This window comes from Nerophis lumbriciformis, linkage group LG28, assembly GCF_033978685.3.
Source record: "Nerophis lumbriciformis linkage group LG28, RoL_Nlum_v2.1, whole genome shotgun sequence".
Lineage (NCBI taxonomy): Eukaryota > Metazoa > Chordata > Actinopteri > Syngnathiformes > Syngnathidae > Nerophis > Nerophis lumbriciformis.
Window position 1 is genome coordinate 456587 of NC_084575.2, and position 12206 is coordinate 468792.

Below are 12206 nucleotides of genomic sequence, written 5' to 3' on the forward strand. Positions count from 1 at the left end.
CAATGCTCATTTCCTCTGTTATTTGGATTAATGCTATCCATGTTGACATATTAGCTGTGAATTCTGGTGTGTAGTTAGTAAACTGGTGTATGTCTCCATTCTTATAAATTGGTACGACTTTTGCAATTTTCATTTTGTCAGGGAATTTGCCGGTTAGAAATGATACATTGCTGATATATGTCAGAGATTCTGAAATGTCTTCTATAACCTTTTTTATGGTTACCATATCTATTCCATGACAGTCGGTTGAGGTCTTGGATTTACAATGTTTTACAATTTTGATTATTTCTTAAGAAATATGGAGTTGGGATTTCTGTCTATGAGCTCACTCAAGTCCTCAACTGACCCATCATCTGCATTTGGAAATCTTTGTTCCGCATTTTTTCCGATATTAACAAAGTAATCATTAAAACGTTCAACTATTTGGTTCATATTGTCATTTTTTGTATTTCCATGTAGAAAGTACTGGGGGTAATCTTTCTTAGCAGCATTTTTAATGATGCTATTTAGGATGCCCCATGTTGCTCTCATGTTGTTTCTGTTCTTCTTTAATAATTGTCTGTAGTATTCCTTCTTACATGTTCCTAGTATACCAATTAGCTTGTTTTTATATTTATTATACTTATTTTCTGCCTCTAAAGATGTCTGTGTTATTAATATTCTATATAATGTCTTTTTTTTGTGACAAGCATTTTTCAGTCCTTTTGTCATCCATGGTTTGTTGTTTTTCTTTTGCTTCTTACTAACTTCTTTCCATGGACAACATAAACATTGATATTATACATGTGGGCCAATATATATATATATATATATATATATATATATATATATATATATATATATATATATATGTATATATATATATATATATATATATATATATATATATATATATATATATATATATATATATATATAAATAAATATAAATAAATGCTGTTAAATGTAGCTTTGATGTGGCAAGCTACTTTTGCAGTGTAGCTTGTAGTGTAGCGTGCTACAATTCTCTAAGGATAGCTTAGCTCCATTTAATTGAGAGTAACTTGTAGCTTAGCTTACTACATTGTCCAGGTAGCTTGCCCATCACTGTCTATTTGGCCTAGCTCACATGTCAATAGTGTGAATACTGCAAACTTCAATACAGTAACACCTCATTTGTTCTGCAGACGTCCAGCGGGTGTCAGCGGGGAGTCATGAAGAGGAGTGGCACACCAGTGTGGGACAGAAGGAGCTACAGGCCCCCTCCCACATTAAAGAGGAGCAGCTTCATGATGAAGATGAAGCTCAGTCCTTACAGCTTCATCACAGTCAAAGTGAGGAGAACAGAGGGGCGGAGCTTGTAAGTCAACACATCACAGAAGCTGATGGAGAGCATTGTGAAGATATCAAGTCAGAACCAGACAGCATCTTTGCTCCACTGTCAGACATGGACCACATGATGTCACACTCTTCTGATCACAGTGACCACATCCAAAAACCTTTGGAGAGTAAAAATGACTCTAAAGGTGATACGAGACATCACACTAACAACAAACACTTTGACTGCTCTGAATGTGGGAAATCATTTAGACTGAAGACTAATTGTACAGTACACATGAGAACACATACTGGAGAGAAACCTTTTACTTGCTCCGTTTGTAAGAAGAGCTTCTCCACAAAGCAAAGCATGACCACACACATGAGAACACACACTGGAGAGAAACCTTTTGCTTGCTCAGCTTGTGCTAAAAGATTCAACAAAAAGAATGACATGATATTACACATGAGAACACACACAGGTGAGAAACCTTTTACTTGCTCTATTTGTAAGAAGAGTTTCTCCAGAAAGGAATGCATGACCACACACATGAGAACACACACTGGAGAGAAACCTTTTACTTGCGCTGTTTGTAAGAAGAGTTTCTCCAGAAAAGATTTCATGACCACACACATGAGAACACACACTAGAGAGAAACCTTTTACTTGCTATGTTTGTAAGAAGAGTTTCTCTAGAAAGGAACATATGACCAAACACTTGAGAACACACACTGGAGAGAAACCTTTTACTTGCTCTGTTTGTAAGAAGACTTTCTCCAGAAAGGGTGACATGACCACACACATGAGAACACACACTGGAGAGAAACATTTTGCTTGCTCAGCTTTTGCTAAAAGATTCAACACTAAGAAGAAAATTATATTACACATGAGAACACACACTGGAGAGAAACCTTTTGCTTGCTCAGTGTTAGAATAACTATGTATATATTATCACACTAACTTTAGTATGCTTAAAGTTTGTTGCTTTAGTTATTAGTTATTGTGCTCAAGTTAGACTTTTCTATTTGTGCAAGGACAAAAACTTCTTGTCTGAGGGGTGGCCTCAGCCACAGATGTTATCTTTGTTTTAGCCCGCTAACAGCCAAGGACTTCAAGGAACTCAACGCAGATAAGACGACAACACGCAGACGAAGCAGAGACTTGAAGGACCTCAATGAAGATAAGATGACAACACACAGTCGAAGCGGAGACAAGGCGAAATCACAAGGCCCCCACCACATTCTGTCACGTGTTGTGCGTCCTGGACCTGCTTTGCATAATATATGTGACCACTCCTTTTAGAGGCGGCCTCAGTGATGTTGACTGTGGAACTCTTGAATAAATAGAGGGACGCGGGAGCTGAACCTTAGAGCGTAGGCCGAGACTGTGACTAAGTGTGCAGCTCCATGCGTTCTCCACATGAGCTAAATTGAACTCTGTCTCTGCATGATTCCTTGCTTCTTGTCTGATTAATAGATGTCATCAGTGTTTGAACCTGACACTCACGTTGTGCTTAAAGATTTAACACTAAAAGGGAACTTTTATTACACATGAGAACACACACAGGTGAGAAACATTTTGCTTGCTCCGTTTGTATGAAGAGTTTCTCCAGAAAGCAAAACATGACCACACACATGAGAACACACACTGGAGAGAAATCGTTTAGTTGCACTGCGTGTGATAAGATGTTCAGGTATAAGTATCAGGTCAGTAAACACAAGTGTGTAACTGCAGGGATTTAAAAACACTTAAAGGCCTACTGAAATGAAATTTTCTTTTTTAAACGGGGATAGCAGATCCATTCTATGTGTCACACTTGATCATTTTGCAATATTGCCATATTTTTGCTGAAAGGATTTAGTAGAGAACATCGACGATAAAGTTCGCAACTTTTGGTTGCTGATAAAAAAGCCTTGCCTGTACCGGAAGTAGCGTGACGTCACAAGTTGAAGAGCTCCTCACATTTCCCCATTGTTTACATCAGCTGCGAGAGCGATTCGGACTGAGAAAGCGGCGATTACCCCATTAATTTGAGCCAGGATGAAAGATTTGTGGATGAGGAACGTGAGAGTGAAGGACTAGAGTGCAGTGCAGGACGCATCTTTTTTCGCTCTGACCGTAACTTAGGTACAAGGGCTCATTGGATTCCACACTCTCTCCTTTTTCTATTGTGGATCACGGATTTGTATTTTAAACCACCTGGGATACTATATCCTCTTGAAAATGAGAGTCGAGAACGCAAAATGGACATTCACAGTGACTTTTATCTCCACGACAATACATCGGCGAAGCACTTTAGCTACGGAGCTAGCGTGATAGCATTGTGCTTAAATGCAGATAGAAACAGAAGAAATAAGCCCCTGATTGGAAGGGTAGACAGAATATCAACAATACTACTATTACTTCTACTATCAGGAGACACCGAACCAAACTCTGGACCTGTAACCACACGGTTAATGCTGTCCAGCCTGGCGAAGCCTAGCAATGCTGTTGCTAACGACGCCATTGAAGCTAATTTAGCTACGGGACCTCAACAGAGCTATGCTAAAAACATTAGCTCTCCACCTAGCCAGCCCTCATCTGCTCATCAACACCCGTGCTCACCTGCGTTCCAGCGATCGACGGCGCGACGAAGGACTTCACCCGATCATCGATGCGGTCGGCGGCCCGGAGATGGAAGAAGTCAACCCAGACAGGTGAGGACAGCGGCGCGGCGGCGGGCGTTGTAGCTTTCGACGACACCCCGGCCGCCATCAGAGTCGGCAAGAAACATATATTTCCCCAAAGTTACGTACGTGACAAGCACATAGCGACACGCACGTACGGGCAAGTGATCAAATGTTTGGAAGCCAAAGCTGTACTCATGGTAGCGCGTCTGCTATCCAAGTCAAAGTCCTCCTGGTTGTGTTGCTGCAGCCGCCGCTAATGCACGATCCCACCTACAGCTTTCTTCTTTGCTGTCTCCATTGTTCATTAAACAAATTTCAAAAGATTCACCAACACAGATGTCCAGAATACTGTGGAATTATGTGGTGAAAACAGACGACTTAAGCTGGCCACCGTGCTAATCCAAAATGTCTGCTTCAACCCGTGACGTCACACACAAACGTCATCATACCGAGACGCACTGGCTGAGGCTCGCAGTAATCCCGCCTCCTTGTGCTGGATGCCGTAGAATGCACCCCCTGACGGGAGTGTTATATCAACTAAAGCCCACACTTAAACTTTCCACGTGCAAGATTGAATCTATTTAAAAAAGTTATTTAATAAGAAGCCAAAAAGTGCAAAAACAATAATGTTCGTGTTGGAGGAGCCGTGAACGACTGCAGGGACACAACATTAGGTACACCTGCAGACTGCAGCACAGATTTCTTATTTCGTTCATTCACAACTCCTCCAACACGAACATTTTTGTTTTTGCACTTTTTGGCTTCTTATTAAATAACTTTTGTAACCTATTTTTATGGGCTTTCCTATTTGTGATTTGCCTGTTATACGCTGTTATGCAGTATATGCCTTGAGCTCTTATTTTGAAGGCGCTAAGAGCGGAAGTGATGACACGGAGTGGAGCGGAGGTTTTTGAAAGAAGGTAATTAAAGTGGTCCTCGTGTAAACTGGAGCATCCGTGTTTGTTATTTTGTAGTTTCATACAGTATAGGCGACATTTATAAACCCTCGGTTACACTTTTTTAAATAGATTCAATCTTGCACATGGAAAGTTTAAGTGAGGGCTTTAGTTGATATAACACTCCCGTCAGGGGGTGCATTCTACGGCGGGGGTACATTATCCGGCGCAACAGCGGCGCATGGACTTCATTTATAAGTAAAGGTAAGACCATAATAATGTTTTTTTAATTAAATGTGCTTTTTTGTGTGCTACAGTTTGTTTGTGTAAAGTTAAAGTTAAGTTAAAGTAGCAATGATTGTCACACACACACTAGGTGTATGAATTTGACCCATCCCCTTAAACACCTCCTAGGAGGTGAGGGGAGCAGTGGGCAGCAGCGGCGCCGCGCCCGGGAATATTTTTTGGTGACTTAACCCCCAATTCCAAGCCTTGATGCTGAGTGCCAAGCAGGGAAGAATGCTGGTATGAGCTTTTAAACATAACCCGTTAACTGCTGCCAATCAAATGGTGAATAAGATACTCTTTAGGGTTCATATGTTTGTAAATCTGACTGTGATGAAGTCAGTGCCTCACCAGCCATCAACCTCACCGCATGCCACTGGTATTTATAAATGGTAGATTTATATAGGCAAGTAAGGTAAAGTTTTGTACCTGAGAAGTTTGGGCTTTCTTGCTTCTGCAGCCTTCATCAGAGGTGTCACGTGATGTTAGCGTGACGTGTTATATGTATTGTTCCATCCCACCTGAAGTGGTGTCCCCTGGTGTGCGTCGGGGGTAGGGCGGGCCGCCCCCTGTTGTCTGGATGTCTGGATGTGTCCCAGGTGTGGGATAGTTGGTAACTTGTCAGGTACAAAACTTTACCTTACTAGCCTCTATAAATCAACCATTTATACATTTAAAAAAATTGTTGATGCATATTAAAACTTTGTTCAACTCTGGACGCTGCAGGTCTCCTGTGACGTCTGTGATCAGCGGAACCGCTAGGAAGCGACTTCCACAGTTTAATAACTGAGGAAATATGTCCCTGGACACATGAGGACTTTGAATATGACCAATGTATGATCCTGTAATTACTTGGTATCAAATCCATACCTAAATGTGTGGTATCATCCAAAACTAATGTAAAGTATCAAAAAAGATAAGAATAAGTGATTATTACATTTTAACAGAAGTGTAGATAGAACATGTTAAAGGGGAACATTATCACAATTTCAGAAGGGTTAAAACCATTAAAAATCAGTTCCCAGTGGCTTATTTTATTTTTTGAAGTTTTTTTCAAAATTTTACCCATCACGCAATATCCCTAAAAAAAGCTTCAAAGTGCCTGATTTTAACCATCGTTATATACACCCGTCCATTTTCCTGTGACGTCACATAGTGATGCCAACACAAACAAACATGGCGGATAGAACAGCAAGCTATAGCGACATTAGCTCGGATTCAGACTCGGATTTCAGCGGCTTAACACTGTCTGATAAGATAATTACTAACAACTATGAACTAGGTTTACAGCATATGAAATACATTTGGCAACAACATGCACTTTGAGAGTGCAGACAGCCCATTTCAGGCGCGCTAAGAACATATATTTTTCCACGATTTCAGCAATCAGGTTATCCATCCATCCATTTCCTACCGCTTATGCCCTTCGGGGTCGCGGGGGGCGCTGGAGCCTATCTCAGCTACAATCGGGCGGAAGGCGGTGTACACCCTGGACAAGTCGCCACCTCATCGCAGGGCCAACACAGATATACAGACAACATTCACATTCACACACTAGGGACCATTTAGTGTTGCCAATCAACCTATCCCAAGGTGCATGTCTTTGGAGGTGGGAGGAAGCCGGAGTACCCGGAGGGAACCCACGCAGTCACGGGGAGAACATGCAAACTCCACACAGAAAGATCCCGAGCCTGGGATTGAACCCCAGACTACTCAGCACCTTCGTATTGTGAGGCAGACGCACTTACCCCTCTGCCAACGTGCTGCCGCACTCAAGTTAACCATACCTAAATAGACACAAAATACTGCATTACACAAGACTACCCGAATGTACTCGAATGATTGAAAAAAAAAAATGCTTTTAAGCTAAATTATTGGTAAACACAGTTTATGTATAATAATTTACGTAAAACCGCGAGTAATGAATAAAGTTTTCATCAATTAATATATTCTGTAGACATACCCTCATCCGCTCTCTTTTCCTGAAAGCTGATCCGTCCAGTTTTGGAGTTGATGTCAGCAGGCCAGGGAAGCTAGGGTCGATATTCTTCTCTTGATCATCTTCGGTGGCATAAGGGACGGTGTGAGCCAAGACATCCAGGGGGTTTAGCTCGCTCGTCTGCGGGAACAAACTGCCGCCATTGCTTGCCGTGCTACCGAGGTCCTTTGTCCTTGAATAGCTCACACACTCCGGCAGATTCAATGGGGGTCTGGCGGCAGATTTCTTTGACTTTATCGTTGGAAATGCATCTGCTTTGAGTGTCGCAGGATATCCACACATTCTTGCCATCTCTGTCGTAGCATAGCTTTCGTCGGTAAAGTGTGCGGAACAAACGACTGACCATTTCGTCGGCTTTCCCCACAGCCTCGTATTTTGAACAAATTTCGTCCAGTTTCTTGCCACTTTCGCATCTTTGGGCCATTGGTGCAACTTGAATCCGTCCCTATTCGTGTTGTTACACCCTCCGACAACACACCGACGAAAGTGAGAAAATGGCGAATTGCTTCCCGATGTGACGTCACAACGTCGCCAAAATTCACCCATTTAGAGTTCGGAAATCGGTTAAAAAAATATATGGTCTTTTTTCTGCAACATCAAGGTATATATTGACGCTTACATAGGTCTGGTGATAATGTACCCCTTTAATAAAAATAAAAAAATTCAAATAATAATAAAAAAAACAAAAAAAAGATACCAATAATAAAAAAAGCGATACTGATAACTTCCGATATTACATTTTAAAGCATTTATCGGCCGATAATATCGGCATGGCGTAGTGGGTAGAGCAACCGTGCCAGAAACCTGAGGGTTGCAGGTTCACTCCCCGCCTTTTACCATCCAAAAATCACTGCCGTTGTGTCCTTGGGCGGGACACTTCACCCTTTGCCCCCGGTGCCACTCACACCGGTGAATTGAATGATGAATGATAGGTGGTGGTCGGAGGGGCCGTTGGCGCAAATTGCAGCCATGCTTCCGTCAGTCTACCCCAGGGCAGCTGTGGCTATGAAAGTAGCTTACCACCACCAGGTGTGAATAAATGATGGGTTCTACATGTAAAGCGACTTTGGGTAATGTCGGAGGCAGATATTTACGTATATCCGTTTTTAAGTGTTACTTCTTTTGATTTCATAATCATATTACAAAACAGCTAGTGTTTTTCTTCCAATTGTGGTCTTTTGGTTGTCTGCAAATACTGTGTGCTAAACCTTGAGTGAGGTATGTAAGAAAGAGAGATACTCCTTTCTCTTATCTAGCCTTATGTCCAGGTGCGGAGGACAATGGGCATGTGTTTTGGCTGGAGGGACATGACTGCGAGGGTGGGAGGGAGAGAGACTTGATAGGGGAGAGGGTTTTTCATGGGAGGGGGGCAGACCATCTTGGCGGCGCGATTGAATGTTCTATGCTGGACTGGTCTCAATGTATTTACAAAGCTTTGCAAATATATTACAAAATACCTATTCTGTCTCTGGTGGTTTTTCTACTCAGCTTAAAGTGTCGTAAAGAGCTTGGGAGCGACTTGTGACTTGAATTCCCTGAGAGGAACAACTGGTCCAAACGCAACAGTACTTAGAAAAGCGCTATATAAATCTCAGGTATTATTATTATTATTATTATTGGACATCTCTACCTTTGTACTTTGCTCAGAGTTCCAATACAAGTGTGTGACATATCAGTACATTTGGACACACCTTCTCATTCATGACTATTTGCATTGTAGATTGTCATCAAAACTATGAATGAACACAAAATAAAGTGAAATAACTGAAGACATGTTTTATATTGTAGTTTCTTCAAAATAGCCACCCTTGTTCTGATTAATGCTTTGCACACTCTTGGCATTCTCTCCATGAGCTTCAAGAGGTAGTCACCTGAAATGGTTTTCCAACATTCTTGAAGGAGTTAGCTCATGGAGAGAATGCCAGGAGTGTGCAAAACAGTAATCAGAGCAAATGATGGCTATTTTGAAGAAACTAGAATATAAAACATGTTTTCAGTTATTTTTTTGTCAAGTACATAACTCCACATGTGTTCATTCATAGTGTTGATGTGACAATCTACAATGTAAATAGTCAGGAGACGCTGTGTCCAAACTTTTGGCCTGTACTGTAGACCAGTGGTCCCCAACCACCGGGCCGCGGCCCGCTACCGGTCTGTGGATTGATTGGTACCGGGCCGCACAAGAAATAATTAGTTATTTCCATTTTATTTATTATCTGAGCCTGAACGATTTTTTTTTAGTATTTTATTTTGAAAAATGACCGGATTCTCTGGGTTATATATTGGTCACTTGAGCGGCAAAATGTAACCCTGCTAGGAAAATGAGCAAAAAAACAGACATTTGGAAAGTTTCTTTGTGAAGGGGAAAAGGCTTTGGGAAGAGAGAGAAGAACAGCCTACGACTTCCAACAAAAGAAAGCTTTTAACAGACAATAGCAGAAGTCCTACTTGGAATATGGATTTATGACAACAGGTGATTCCCCCGCACTCTGCATAATATGTGGCCAGCAGCTCTCTAATGAGGCCATGAAGCCTTCAAAACTGCTTGGCCACTTAGAGACCGAGCACCCTGGATTCAAAGACAAGTATTTTGAAAGAAAAAAAGATGAAGATGAAAAAGAGAAGAAATGACCACATCAGTAAATGAGAATCACTGAGAGCATCGTACTTAGTGGCTAATCATATTGCTAAGGCTAAAAAGCCATTCACTATTGGTGAATAATTGATCCTTCCTGCCGCTAAAGTCAACTTCTAGGAGAGGCTGCTAAGAAGATATCTCTGTCGGCTACACCGCGACTCGGCACATTGAGGAAATAGCTGAAGACATTGAGACACAATTGTTAGAGAGGATTGCTAATCACCGTGGTAACGCACTCCAGCTTGACCAATCTACAGCGTTACGGTGAGTTCAAACTCTCATTTGTTTTTTATGTTGTATCTGCATTTTATTTTGAAGGCATGTAACCGTTTTTCTTAGCTGCTGAGTGGGAAAAGAAGTTAAAACACAAATGGTAAAAGTTTCGTGACGTGTGCAATTTTTGAGGCATATTTTTCTGAATTCTATTATATTTTCAAAAATATTTAATATACATATTTTTTTCTAAACACTTTATTCAGCATCAACAGTGCAGTACAACACAGTGTCTAAATAAGCAAGTGCTCACATTTATTTGACATTTTGTCTTGTAAAACCATCAATCCATCCATCCATTTTCTACCACTTATTCCCTTCGGGGTCGCTGGAGCCTATCTCAGCTACAGTCGGGCGGAAGGCGGGGTACACCCTGGACAAGTCGCCACCTCATCACAGGGCCAACACAGATAGACAACATCACACACTAGGGACCATTTAGTGTTGCCAATCAACCTATCCCCAGGTGCATGTCTTTGGAGGTGGGAGGGGCCTATCCCCAGGTGCATGTCTTTGGAGGTGGGAGGGGCCTATCCCCAGGTGCATGTCTTTGCAGGTGGGAGGGGCCTATCCCCAGGTGCATGTCTTTGGAGGTGGGAGGAAGCCGGAGTACCCGGAGGGAACCCACACAGCCACGGGGAGAACATGCAAACTCCACACAGAAAGATCCCGAGCCCGGGATTGAACTCAGGACTACTCAGGACCTTTGTATTGTGAGGCACATGCACTAACCCCTCTGCCACCGTGCTGCCCTCTTGTAAAACCTCCCCCACCAAATCTGCCCGCTTACCACTGACCTTTTCAAAAGAAATACATGAAATTAAATTGTTTTTTGTTTTTTTTTCATAAAGAAATACAATCATGTGTGCTTACGGACTGTATCCCTGCACACTGTATTGATCTATATTGATATATAATCTATATATTGTGTTTTTTATGTTGATTTAATAATTTAAAAAAATAATAATAATTTCTTGTGTGGCCCGGTACCAATCGGTCCGCGGCCCGGTGGTTGGGGACCACTGCTGTATAGCACACACTGCAACTGATCCAGCTGGTCCCAGTCGTCAGAGGGATGAGAGCACGGAACGTGGAACCGCTGTGTCATCCTCGGCAGTAAATCATCAGTGGGCGCTGGAGTGTGTCTGCTCGGCTCCACAAGGGGGAAGCGGGCGTGGAAAGGTTACGTAACTCCGCTCTGGCCGACATCCACAGTCCACACTCTGACTGCTTGTCCACTGACCAACTCCTGCCACTTCTTATCTTATTGTCCGGGCCGCTAAAAGGCTGAGCTCCAGTTTTCCCTGGTCTCTAACAAGCTGTGATGCTGTTACACTGCAGGGTTAGGAACAGCTTGGATCATTCCTTCAAATGTTCCACTTCCATTCACACATTTAAAAAACATGTCTTGAAAAAATATATCACTCTTGAATCAACACTGTAGTTAATACTATGATCAATGGTCATTACAAACTAAGTGTGAGATATAAATAATCATGGAAGTGTTTGTATATAGTATATAATTGGTGCAAAGGTGTACAAGGATATTTCACATGCCTTTACTGTGTATATCATTGAACTGTGTTCATGTTGTGTATAATGTGTATTTAGAATATGTTGTACAAAGGACATTTCATCATTTTCGGAAGTTCATCTTGTACTTGACATTGTTTATAGGGTTAGGCAAAATACGTGTTCAACTTCAGCCTAAACACTTTCGCTCTGCAACATTTTCTTTTTCAATCTATGAATGTACAACTGTTTGTTTATTTTGTTGACCATTGACCAAAGAACAATAATAAACTAATGATGATGAAGATGTATCTGTGCAAGTGAACAATTGGATCCACAAGGGACAACAACACTTTCCACAGACTACACACACACATCAGAAACATAAATGTTAGAAGCCTACAACAATATATGTGAAGAAGACTTTAGGATTAAAAGTGAAGATGTGAGGTGAAATAAGTACAAATGCAGCAATAAAAACAAGCAACTCCACTCACGATGGCTCTAAAGTTCAGTGATGTGTTGCTAACTTCAGCATTTTTCTTCTTTGTTGATGTTTTGCAGTAGTTAACATCCATGATGTAACAATGCTGCTAATCTACCAGAGTCCACATTTTGTTAACCATTTTATTCAGTCA

General features: G+C 41.6%; 2 protein-coding genes across 2 annotated transcripts in view; both read right to left on the reverse strand.

The window, feature by feature from the left end:
• The window catches only part of LOC140680201 (uncharacterized), a 194826-nt gene extending 187636 nt beyond the window's left edge, over positions 1–7190 (reverse strand). The window contains exon 1 of the mRNA XM_072916644.1: positions 7110–7190. The gene's annotated coding sequence lies outside the window, so the exon portion shown is untranslated. The remainder of the gene's footprint in view (positions 1–7109) is intronic.
• LOC133570631 (uncharacterized) overlaps positions 1–12206 on the reverse strand; it is a 682377-nt gene that overhangs the window by 136385 nt on the left and 533786 nt on the right. The gene's annotated exons all lie outside the window — the stretch shown is intronic.